Source organism: Catharus ustulatus, chromosome Z (genome assembly GCF_009819885.2).
Source record: "Catharus ustulatus isolate bCatUst1 chromosome Z, bCatUst1.pri.v2, whole genome shotgun sequence".
Lineage (NCBI taxonomy): Eukaryota > Metazoa > Chordata > Aves > Passeriformes > Turdidae > Catharus > Catharus ustulatus.
Window position 1 is genome coordinate 61,730,064 of NC_046262.2, and position 12,567 is coordinate 61,742,630.

General features: G+C 34.1%; 1 protein-coding gene across 4 annotated transcripts in view; it reads right to left on the reverse strand.

The window, feature by feature from the left end:
• Nucleotides 1-12,567, reverse strand: part of LINGO2 (leucine rich repeat and Ig domain containing 2) — a 505,609-nt gene that overhangs the window by 318,372 nt on the left and 174,670 nt on the right. For all 4 annotated transcript variants that reach the window (XM_033084762.2, XM_033084758.2, XM_033084761.2 and 1 more), the window contains exon 2: nt 2,269-2,349. The gene's annotated coding sequence lies outside the window, so the exon portion shown is untranslated. The remainder of the gene's footprint in view (nt 1-2,268; nt 2,350-12,567) is intronic.

The window sequence follows — 12,567 nt, forward strand, 5'->3', positions numbered from 1 at the left end:
TTAGGAAAACAAGTTGAATAGGCAGTAATGAATCTTTTCAGAAGGATGAAAACAAAAAACAGAATGAAAGACAATTTATTTTCAATAGTTCCTCAAACCTTTTTAAAAATAGAATTTCAAATAGCAGCTCTGAACGTACCCTTTTGTTTGATTAAAAACATCTCATTACCTCATACAAGCTCATCATCATAAAAATATATTAATCTATTTTTACTGGTAGTGACTTATTGCTATCTCCAAATTGAATATTGGTGTTCTGCTATTGAAATGCCAATACCAAAAATTGCTCCTAAGTCATTAGCACCAATGACACCTTCAGATTTAATTACACATACAGTCAAAGGAAGTCAGAAGTGGTTATTTTGCATAAAAAAAATTGTAATAGTATTTTGGAAAAAAAATAAATGCTCTTTGTCAATTATTTATAAAGTATTATATTATTTTTTGTGATTTCTATCTAGACATTGTCTAGTCACAAAATTAGCATATGTGAGGCAGAAAGAGGATTTTATGCCTGCTGCTATGTCATCTGTAGATGCTTTGGAAATTCTACTCGTCGTATTCACATTAATTTCTTCCCCTGTCATTCATCCAAATATATCTCAGTTCTGCAAGTGTTTAAGTACATCCTTAACTTTCCATTAAGCACAATGTAACATAATCATGGAAATTGTGGTTAAACCCTTGTAAAATGATAGCTTTAGCCATCAAACTGCTAGTGTTTTTCCCACTTCTGCTGGCTTTGCAAACTCAAGATAGAAGAAAGCTATGTACCACAACATGATGTCTGGGGAATTGCACCAGCACCACTTTTCAATGCAGTATCACCCACACTTTTCTGACAAATCTGATTGCAAAATGCCTAACTATCTGCATGTAAAATCGTTGTGTTTGGGCTCTTCTTAAAAACTAGAAAATTTCTGCATTTCTAGTAGTTAAAAGAGAGGTGAAACTGGACAGTGACTTTTTTTCCTTTTTTTTTTGTTTTACAAATATCTTCCATCCTAAGAAGGAACCCTGAAAGAAATGCTACTACTTTTCTTTCTGTAATCACCACCCACCATCTCATAGCAGGAGTTCACTCAACCAAAAGGTGAGTCACCTTTCTTCCTCCTCCCCTCTTAAGGAATACAACATACTAACATGATGACCCTTGGAGATCAGCTTTTTAACCAAATGCTGAAGAGTAGAATATTCACTCCCTCATTCCAGGTGCTGGGAAAGCTGCTGATTTTGTTTTTCAAGAAGCCCAATTTTACACCTTGAACATACAAGTGCTCCTAGTGGCACTTCTTTCAATAGGGGACAATTCTTTTCCCCAGCACAAATTTGGAGTGGCTATTGCATAGCTTGCTGTTGAATTCTTTATCACATATAAGAGGACATCTTTTGGAAATTTTCTTTCACCACATCTAAAAGAGAAAAAAACCGACCATTTCAATGGCAAAAAGACTAGAGAAGAATGTTCTTTCCTAAAGAAAATTAAGAAAATATCAAAGATAAAATTCAGGTTGGGACAAGAAAAGTGCCAAGGGAAGTAGTGTTATTATGCCTCGACCCTTAAAAAAAGCTGAAGAAGGTATTCAGGTTAATATTTTCTTGGTAATATAATTTTTCTGATAGAACCAGCAGCCTTCACAGTAATTAATTAAAATAAAATCATGATAACAAAGCAAGCCAGTTTCCTTGAGGTATTCTGATCTCAGGAAAACTAAATGTTCCAAATGTAGAACATGATCAGCTTTAGATATCATTATTATAAGCTATGTTTAAGAGCAGGAAGAGGAATCTCTTATTTTAAAAACTACATAACAATGAAAATTGCAAATATAAGCCAGGGGTCTCAAGTGTCACCTTCAGTCTTCCTTCCAATAAAATCACAAATAAGCACAGCATCACCAGTAAACACAGAATCACAGAGAATATGTGTTGACATAATAAATGCCTTCACATTCATCTGGATTGTTTTCTTTTTTTACTGCTTGATGTAAATATAGTAGAAATAACCTGGAAACTCAAAAATAACTAAGATCTTACCATATTTTTACTTTCGCCCTGAGAGTGAGAATTATTTTTTAATAAATCCAAAGGAACTAATTGCATTTATTTTAAGTTTTAAGAGTTTTCTAACACAATTCACTGCTAAAAGTGTAGATTAAACACTAAGCAAAGGTATTTTCTTTAAAATCTAGAGGTAACATAAGGTCATTTTAGACATTTAAAATTTTAATAGCATACAATTACAGTCAATTAAAATGGAACATTTACCTTGCAAACCAGGTTCCATAGATACAAGCAGGAAAGACAAAAGAGTTTTCTACCAGGTTTTCCAGCTCCACTGCTTACTTACTGAAAAAAAAAAAAGAAGAAAATTTATTTAGTCGTCAGTTGTATAGAACCTTTTGAAATGGTGATTCTTTCAATGAAAATGCCTTGAGACATTTTCTAATATTTAGCTCCTGTCCAAAAAGGAATAGAAAAGATTGCCAGAGCCACAAATGTGTCTGCTGAGGTAAACAGGGTTAGAGGAAATTGAAACTTCCTAATAACCCCAAAAAACAGCGTGCGCTCACTGGCACACAAGGGGAGCAGGCAACTGTTGCCTCAGGTAGGATAGAGAGACATTTAGTGGAGGATGTGAAGGTGAAACTGACAAAGCATAAAGCCTGAATGGAGACAGAGGAAAAAAATCACTGCAACAGTAGGATTAACTGTTTTTCTCTGCTGGTGATAGTACTTGGCACCTCCACAGATTTCTCCATCCATATCTCCAACTCTGTAGTAAGAAAGGAAGGGTTTAGAATGTCCTGCCATATTGAATTAAAATCTGAACTTTCCATTTATTTTAACAGGAAAGATGAATAAATACCTGTCTTATACAGTGAAGGTTGAGGAATTAAGAAAAGTTCTGAATCAAATGTATGTCAGGATCAGAACATGCCTGATATGTTTGATAAACCAGAACTGCACTGATACCAAAGACTAATAATGACTGTGTTATTTCAAAATTAATGAGAAAAATGGCATAAACTTTTTAGATCAACATGTCCCACACAAGCTTTTCAGAGAACATCAACCAAAATAAAAAAATTTGCTCCTTCCTGCCATATACAAATTCTCCAAAACCTTTCCCAATTCCTAAAAACATGATCCTGCATGTTTATGTAAAACACATCGTGATCTGACTGAGATTATTCTGTAAACTGAAAAACAAAATATAATAAAAGAAATAATAATATTATTTAAAATATTCTTTGGCTATAATAAAAATATACAACAGTTACAGGAAAGATTATATATCTCAAGTAAATGCAAACTTCATGATAAAATATAACATTTCATCAACTCTCATTCAAACAGCTTTTTATGTGGTATACAAATATGTGAGTTAATTCAGTAACTTCATATTATACTTTATGGTTTATAATGGACACAGTAAATGGACTAATAGCTGAACTGCAGAGCAAATCTGTAACATAAGGAATTTATGCAATTTGCAGATGCAGTCTTGAAAGGCAACAATGAGCTGTCAGCATTCCAGGGTGTGGCACTGCCTCCACTAAACACAAATATTTCCCTAGAGAAGAAGTTGGGTTGCATATTCACCAAAGCTGTAGTTTTGGCATGACATTTACATCAATTCTCTATTATCTCCGTAGGAGATAATTTCAGAGAAATTGGCAAATTTATTTAAACTCACAGCAATATTTTTCCCTTCCTAGAGAATTGTAACCATTTATTGATTTTGCAATTTTTTTTCTCTTGAATCCTTCTCAGAATTAACACACAATGAAATGTAATTGGAATAAAAAACAAGAACAACCAGGAAACCAAACTAATTAAAGGAAAAAAAAATCCCCACAAACAAATAACTCCACAAATAAGCCAATTGATCATGTCTCTAATTTTTTTCATTTTGTTTATGCTGAAGCCAAAGCGAAATGTTTTATGTTCTGCAGTTGTTTCCCTTCACTTTTGGTTGGACACACAACAAACCTAAAATAAGGGTGAGTATGAGCCATTGAAGGCTGAGTTAATGAAATTCTGAACCTTGGTATATATTCTGGCTAACCTACAAAGGATATTTAAATATCAGATCTAAACAGGAAGAAATGGATGCTCAGGAAGTTCCACCTGAATTTGAGGATATGTGTATGTGATATTCAAAACATGCTAGATGAAATGCTGTGCCATGTGCTCTGGGATGACTCTGCTCGAGCAGGGACTTTGGTCCAAATGACCCACTGAGGGCCCTTCCACCCTGAACCATTCTGGGATTCTGTGATTTCTCTCCTCACCAAAATGTAGCAGCAAAATGAAGTATCAACATCAAAATCTCCTCCATTAGAGAGGGTCAAGGGTCAAATTGCCAAATGTTGATAACATCTCCACCTCATTACCACATTATTTACGGGGGTAAAACTCGGGTTGTAGGAGAGGACTAGGGGGTTGATGTTGTTAAGACCCCAGTTGGAATTCAACTAGGGCATAGAAGAGGTATTAGAGAAGCTAAATTTTTCTGTGTCAGGAATAGTTCCTTCAAAGATAAGTGATTGCCTAATAGTTGAGACACAGGCTATCACTAGTATGTCACCTTAAAACAAACTGCCCTTGGCCCCAGGCTGTTCTTTAGGTGGCTCAGAGCTGATGGTAGGGAAACACACAAGTTTATTAACCAGATGTGGAAATTGAAGAGGATAGTCAGTGCCAGTGCATGTACACATGGGGAAGAAAGGCAATCACATTGGATAAAAAAGTATTGTGTACCCCTCAGAGATAAGATCTGGGAGTCCTAGAGAGTTGGTTTATGAGGGCATCAACTTAGTTCTCAAAAAAAAAATCTTAAGGATAAGAATTATTGTGAATGGAACAGATAAAAAATAGAAAATACTGGTAGACAAATAAGAGACGGGGTACCATTTCCTGCATAATCTTTAGTCCACTAAAGGTCAGATGCTGTTTTATAATACCTATCAGAATAAAAGTGCAAAATTAAGTAAAATATTAATTTCACTCATGGAATGTGCATGGAAAACACAAAATGTCTTGCCCCAGATTCTGATAATTCTAGATTTTTGAAGGAAAAATTATGCACAGGCATTCCCCTCTGAATTTGTCTATTGCAACAGCTCATGTGCAGCCTTCATTAAGCTGTTGCTTTAAGGAACAGAAAAACTGTCACTAAAATCACAGTGAGAATATAAAAATATCAAAATCAGCAGTTATTAAGATTAGAAGTCATTCATGCATACTATGTAGGGACAGCCTGGGAATATTAACAATTTCATTGGACTTTTTGAGCCAAATCTGTGAAATGTAGTAAGGCAGTCTTGTCCTAAGATCAGACAATAAATGTGAGCATAGTGAAAAGAAGTCATGTGATCTACATTGACCTACATTGAAAAAATAAAATGCCACAGAGTTAAATGATGAAACACAACCAAAAAAATGAATGCTTAAACTGCAGAAAAAGAAATGTCAGATTTATAGAAGGATGATTTACGTCTAAAGAAAGAAGATCTTTCAGATCTGTATCTTGAAAATATAATTAACTAATTTTGTATACAAATTGGAGTAGGTTTTCAAGCATAAAAAAAAGAAATTCTTTATACAATAGAATTTTGTAAGGATAGTGGCAATATTTTTCTGTAGATTAAATCACAGTTCAGGACTTTTTACAGAATTCCAAAGAGCTGTTACCCAAACGACATGGAGGAGAGAAATAACTGTTTTTAAAATCTGTCATAGTTCAAAATGTTATCTTGTAATGTATGTTTCCTGTCAAAAATTAATGATTTGAAGATAAAAATTTTCATATAAGCTTAAGGCAGCAATGGTTTTTTTTCCCTTTTTTTTTTTCTTTTTTTCAGGAAGGAGTGAGTTTATGGTTTGCTTTGGTTTGGTTTGACTTTTTTTTTTTAATTCAACACATTTTACATTTCTTACATACATACATATTAAGCTTAGAGACAGTTTTTTAAAAACCTAAACAAATGAGCTAATAAAAACATGCAAACCATGTGGGACACAAATATCACACATTCTCTGAAAGCAAATCTCAGAGACTTGGTATTGAAGAAATTAATTAAAAAATATCTGCTGCACACCGAGGTCTTCAAACAAGACCTTTGAGAGTCAGCATTAGGAATAGGTAGCAATTTTTTTCAAAACTTTCCTGCTTTTAGTACGGTTGTTAAGTTTTGTCAGACCAGTATAACACACAGACCCTTGTTTATTCTCTTGACTTCATTCCACTCTCACCAATTAAGAGGAGTTTCAGAGAGACACAAAGGAAGTGTAGCTTTGTGGGGATAGGCATTACATTGAAATATCCAGTGCTTCCTGTTAGGAGTTAAGGGGTATACTATCCTCTGCAGAGATGTAGTTGCACTTTTGCATTTCAGATCCTAAACAAGAAAACACTGGCAATAATAAAATCAGATCTTAAAGTTGGCACAGTTGGAAGTATTGAGTTCAAACTGCAGAAAAATAGATCAAATTTCAATGGAAAAATCATAAGGATGCTTTAGCACTGATATAAAATGTCTACTGGAGCTGTAGAAATTCCAATATTTATGTCATTGTGAAACATGGGTACATATCTATCAGAAAACACATATATACTGCCCGCAGGCATCACTGGGGGAGGGCAGTGGGTAATGTTTGAGGACCCATCCAACTCACCTTCGATGATATTTTTAGTAATTTCAAAGATTTAAACAATACAAATTGGATATGCTCTTGGGTACTCAAATTTTTTGTTATTCAGTCATCTGATCTAAAATATACATCTCCATTACTTTGTTTCAGGTATCAGAAGTGATAAAAAGTGAACAATATTTTTAGATTTATATTTATATATTTTTATATTTATATTTTTATATTTAAAATCATGATGAAGCTGTAAAAAAGTCAATATTTCTCTTTTGAAATATCCTCAAGATTTATATCATCATCAGTTACTACAGTTCCTATTTGAATGATTATGCATGAGATTTTTGAAAACTAATCTATTTTAGATTTTTGAAGTCAAAATATTACTTAATCTCCTTTTCACAAAGCCCATACAAATGTATTGATATTTTTGTTCAAAGTCAAAACATGGAGGCATTCTGCAATAAAATAATTAAATTCTGTCATTCTCTTCATTTTAAGAGAATCATATAACCAGAAGAATGAATGTTTACTAAGTCTAATGTTTAAGAACTATTGCAGACAAAAGTGATGTGAAGAAGCTTATGGTGTTTGTAAGATCGTTATGTAGTTTTTGTGACTTTAGAAATTTACTAATATTCCAATGAAAGTTCCAGTGTTCAGTCACTATTAAAATGTTGCACACAAAATTCAAAATTATCAAGAAATAAAAGAAAAAACCTTCACTACAGGATAAATGTCAGTGTCACCTGAAAAAATTGTAATCGTCTGACTTTCACCACTTGTTCTCCTTTTTATTTGAGCATTCCTTCATAAAGACAACACAAGTGTTAGTTTGATTCCTGTTCCTAGCTCTAAAGTCCTCCTCATGTTTACAGCCACCTGTCAAAATCAACTTAAATGTATCTGGAAAACCAGAAGGCAGTTTCGTTAATGTCTCATCGATATATATGTGCTATCTTTAGGTTTTTATTTTTATCTGTGCTATTCCAAACATTAAAGTAACTAATATAGATATATGCCTCCTACTCAAATCTCTCACCAACCCATCCCACTTCCTTGCAAGGTGGATAATACACTGCTCGGTGTGTTACTCATTGACAAAATTGCAGCTATTAAGAATTCCCTAAGGACAGACAAATATTCTGAATATTTCTTGCAATGAGATATCATCATTGACTACCTTCCAACCTGTTACACTACCACTTGTCAGATATATTGTTCTACCTCATGATGGACCAATGTTCTGTAAACCACTCCTATAATTTTCTTTAATTTTGGAGACATTTAGGAGTAATTAGTTAGAATAGCAGGAATTATTACATCAGTCTCAGGAGAAATCATCTCTTTTCACCATGGATAGTGGGAAGACATGCAATCTTACATGAACCAAAGACTTGATAAAATTACATCACATAACAATTCAAAACTCGCAGAATTAAAAACAAAGTTTAAATATGTCACACTGAACAGGACAAAGACAACACAAATATCTAAAAGACTCAGTACTCACACCATTTAATATTGAATCATTGTTTTAAACTGTAAGTTTCAAACGTACAGAGTTTCAAAGACTGTTTTATTTTGTTGCATGATAACTAGTTCAAAGAAACTGCTCTTTGATAGAAAATAGGAGTCAATGAAATTATATGATGTATATTAAACTGTTGCGGGAGCCTGCATTATAATTTTTTCCTTTCTGGTTCAGTAAACAGGATTTGTCACAAGATAAAATGAAGTAATAAGCCCTTTTTTCAAGAGTATTTCCCTTTTCAACCAGATAGTTGTTGAGATAGGAAGACATGAGAAATTAAAACAGGTATTAGAAAACCTTTAATTCACATGTGAATAAGTCCAACAGCTCTCTTGTATATTCTATGTGACTATAATCTGTGTTTTTCATGTGCCTCACACCACTCTATTATTTACAAAAGCAATATTGCTTCACATGACATAACGCTTATTTCTTGCAGAACAATGAGTATTTAGAGGGTTTTTTTCCATTAAAAACCAAGGACAATTTGCTTCAAGATATTAGGGAGAAGTTCATTAAGAAAAAAAATAGTTTAATTTCAACTCCACTTAAAGGACACAGTTACAATAATCAACATGAGGGCACAGCTGGTTAACTTTGGTGGATAAGCATGTTTCATCTTTTGTTTGTTACTCAAAGTTGCCCTACATCATTTCTACAACTGATAAAGGTAAAAAAATATACTATTTTGTTTAGCCATGGATACACAGAGTAATTTCAGTGCCACTGATATGGTTTGACTAAGAGCTACTAAGATCCATGGATGTTACCGAAGACGAAGAACCAATGAAGGAATTGCTTTGCTTACAGCTTCTCTACCTTACTCTGAAATAAAATCAAATTGCCTCAGAGATTGCCTTTCTCTTCCACACCCAGATTTATCCTTATTCACAGTCATATACAGAAACAAGAGCCTGAATTAAAAATGTTATATAAATCTTCAGCATGCATGCATAAGAGTTATTATGTTTTACAGTTTTAATCTTGCTGTAATGTAATTGATATCCTTTTGCAATATAAAAGAGAATATGGAACTGTCACTGTAACTAAATCAACTTTATGTGAATGCTCTTACACTAAGCCAAGTGTTGTTTGACCTTGCACTTGTAGCTTGATGGGTGATTCAAGTGCAGACCTGGTTCATTTCAGAGGACTCTGTTTATAAAACATATGACATTCATCTTCAGATCGGGAAGCTGAGCCCGTGCACTTGAGGTTTTGCAGTAGTTTTAGCAGAATTGCAATCTGGAGAAGGGTACCAACACTTTTATACCAACTTTTATGGTTTCCTTACCCCCTGGCAACATTATTTTCAGGGTAAGAGCTCTAGCAATAAATATTTTGTAATATAGTAAGAACTTGGTGAAACTAGTGAAGCAAATCAAAACACTCTAAACTCCAGATGCTTCATATCATGACTTCACCCTAAAGCAAACAGATTGCCATCTGGGCATATGAAAGAGAAAAATAAAATATACGCTTAAAGCAGCCTGTGTTGGAGAGTACAGTGTGTGTAGCATGATCTAACATACTATGAATTAGAAATGTGTTCCACTTAAATGGTATTTGAGATACTACTGAAATGCTGAGTTGATATTTAAGATGTACTGCCATATGACTTAATTCAACTGATAAATACTCCAATAAAATAAAATAAAAGAAAAACCCAACATCATTGATAAAATCTGGAATAGCGATTTATTTTTCCCATTAATTTCAAACATTCAGAAAACATATTGAGGCTACTTATAGCATATTATTTCAAAGAAAGGACTGTAACTGCCCAAGAAAATTGAACTAATTTCCCCAAGTGGCTTTCACAAATACTCTTCTTATCCTCATACAGGTTAAAAGTTCACAGTACAAACACTTACAATACAGATCATAAAATCTTCCCTCATGACTTCTACGTATATGCATGTCACCCTTCTTGACAAACTAAATGATTTTCATAAGGTTTATAATATGTAATATGAAATTTTCTATACAATAAAAACCACATAGAAGAACTTCCACTTCCACTCTCTTTTTCTACAGAAAGACATTTTATAGCAGCCAATAATCTGAAATGTGGGTAATAATGCAAAAAGGAAGCCTTACTTTTGTACTATGGACATTCTTATTTTCTGCAAAACAGGGCAAAGCCAGCAGCAAATATTGTCTGAGTAGTGAACTCTGTTTGGGAAACAAGGTAGAAACTTTTATTCCTGTAATCAAAAACTCATAGCAGTCAGTTTCGATGTAGATGTTCACCACTACCTTGCCAAATAAAGAAGATATTGGAATTGTGGCAAAAGGATGGAAAGGCTTCAGGAGAAGTCAATTCATATGTTTACTGATTTGTTACTCAAGGTACACGGACTTTGAGTTAATTCCTCTGGAATCTTTACCACTTACCAATGTTACAGATGCTGTATTAGATGTGTTTTCCATCTTGGAAATATAGAGTTCCTAATCATGTGAGATCTCTGTGTTTATAAGTATATAATTCCTGAAAATTCCGTGGTGTTTATGGTGTGATCACTTCACATTCCTTCAGAACACTGACACAGGTTCAGGTCAATTTTGGCCATCTCTGCAGTGCCTACTATGACTTCTTTTGCTTGTCCTTCACCTTTAGTATAAACCAGCATGAACATGGATCTAATTCTGCTGAACTCAGCTACTAAAATGAAAGACTGGAGTTTCTATTCCATAGTAATCTGAGACATCTCCATTCTTTTTAAATATTAACGTAATTTATATTAGGGGTTATATACTTGAGAATTTTCTCTCCCTTTGAACTTTGAAGTCTCTTTGAACTTACAGATTAGATAGATCTAGAACAGGTCTGGAAAAGGCTATAAGGTTTCAAGCCTAGTGAAACTAGGATCACTACACCTAATGCAGAACTTCTTTCCCTGACCTTCTGATGATACTGCCTGGTATGGAAAAAAGTTTGCATGTTACAGACTTTGTGATGCAGTGGAAATATCCACCATAAATTTTGAGCTGATTGTTACAGTATGAAGTTTAATCAGCTGCAACTCCTTATAGTTAAAAAGTCTCATTTTCCAAACTTAGGGGAGACAAGATAAATGCTGAGGATGAGCATGACCTATTGAAAAAGTGATAGTGAGCTTTAATAGACTTATCCAAATTTGTCAGGAATTAAGTGGAACTGAATTAACTCTATGGTAGTTTGCAGAAGAACTGAAAAATTTGTTTTTTAATCTCAAATGGCCTCTCTAGCTAACTAACTAACTAAATAAATAAACAAATAAATACGGTATTAGAAGTCTATTAGGGAATTTGATTACTTTTTTTTTTTTTTTAGAAAAAGATTGAAATTTTACCAAATAAAAGTATGCTTACTTTTAGGTCATCAAAATCAGCTGACAAATTACAGTAATTTCATGATTATAAGTTGCACCATTTTGACTAAAGTTTTGGTCCAAATACAGAAGTGCGGCTTGTATTCAAGAGTGGCCAATATACAAAAAAAAGTTCAGAAATTTGCCAACCGGAAATGTAAGTACGAAGCAGCCCCAAGCTGAACCGATCCCGCCCTGCCCCGAGCATGGCCAGGGCCGCCCCCAGTGGCCACGGGGCAGCAGGGCTGGGGCTGGCAGCAGCAGGGGAGGGGGAAGCCGTGCCAGTCCCGCAGGGCCCCAAGCTGAGCCAGTAAACCCCCTGTTCCCACAATTCTGTCACTAATTGGCAACTCTGTGAAAGTTGCACACGGATCCTCACTGTGAGCGAAAGTGTGGTGGAGGAAGAACAAAATGTTGCCGACACCCTGGAAGTGAGGCTTATAATCAGGTGCGGCTTGTAATCGTGAAATTACTGTAATATTATTGTTTTTCTTTAAAAACTCTACTATATTCTTAGTGTTATATGCATTGATCTTGTTTCCTGTCCATTTCAGATGGCAAAACATTTGACTGTCCTCATGTAGGTTATAAATACTCTTTCTCTCCTACAATTAAATAAATTTATCCAAAGATCAATCTGATCCCTTCTGGAGTGTTACCAGATGAGAACTGGATTTGCATCTCTTATGAGCCATTGCTTCCATGGAGGGAAATAAAAATTAACCTCTAGGTAAGCCAAAAGAAAAACTGATTTTAACTCAGTGAATTAAAGACTTTTGATTCCAATTAAAATGAATAAGTATCCAATTTAAAATTTACCATGGAAAGCTCAGCATAATAATGAATTGACATATTTAATTTTCTTCAAGAAAGAATTACTCATGTAATTTGAGAAAGGTTTATCTACACGAGAGAAATGCACACTTTACAATACAAAACATAAAGCACTGGATTTTTAAGGAATATTTGAGGTGTGATAATATTTGTTAGAAGTTTATACCACAATCACTGTTAAAATTTTAAAAT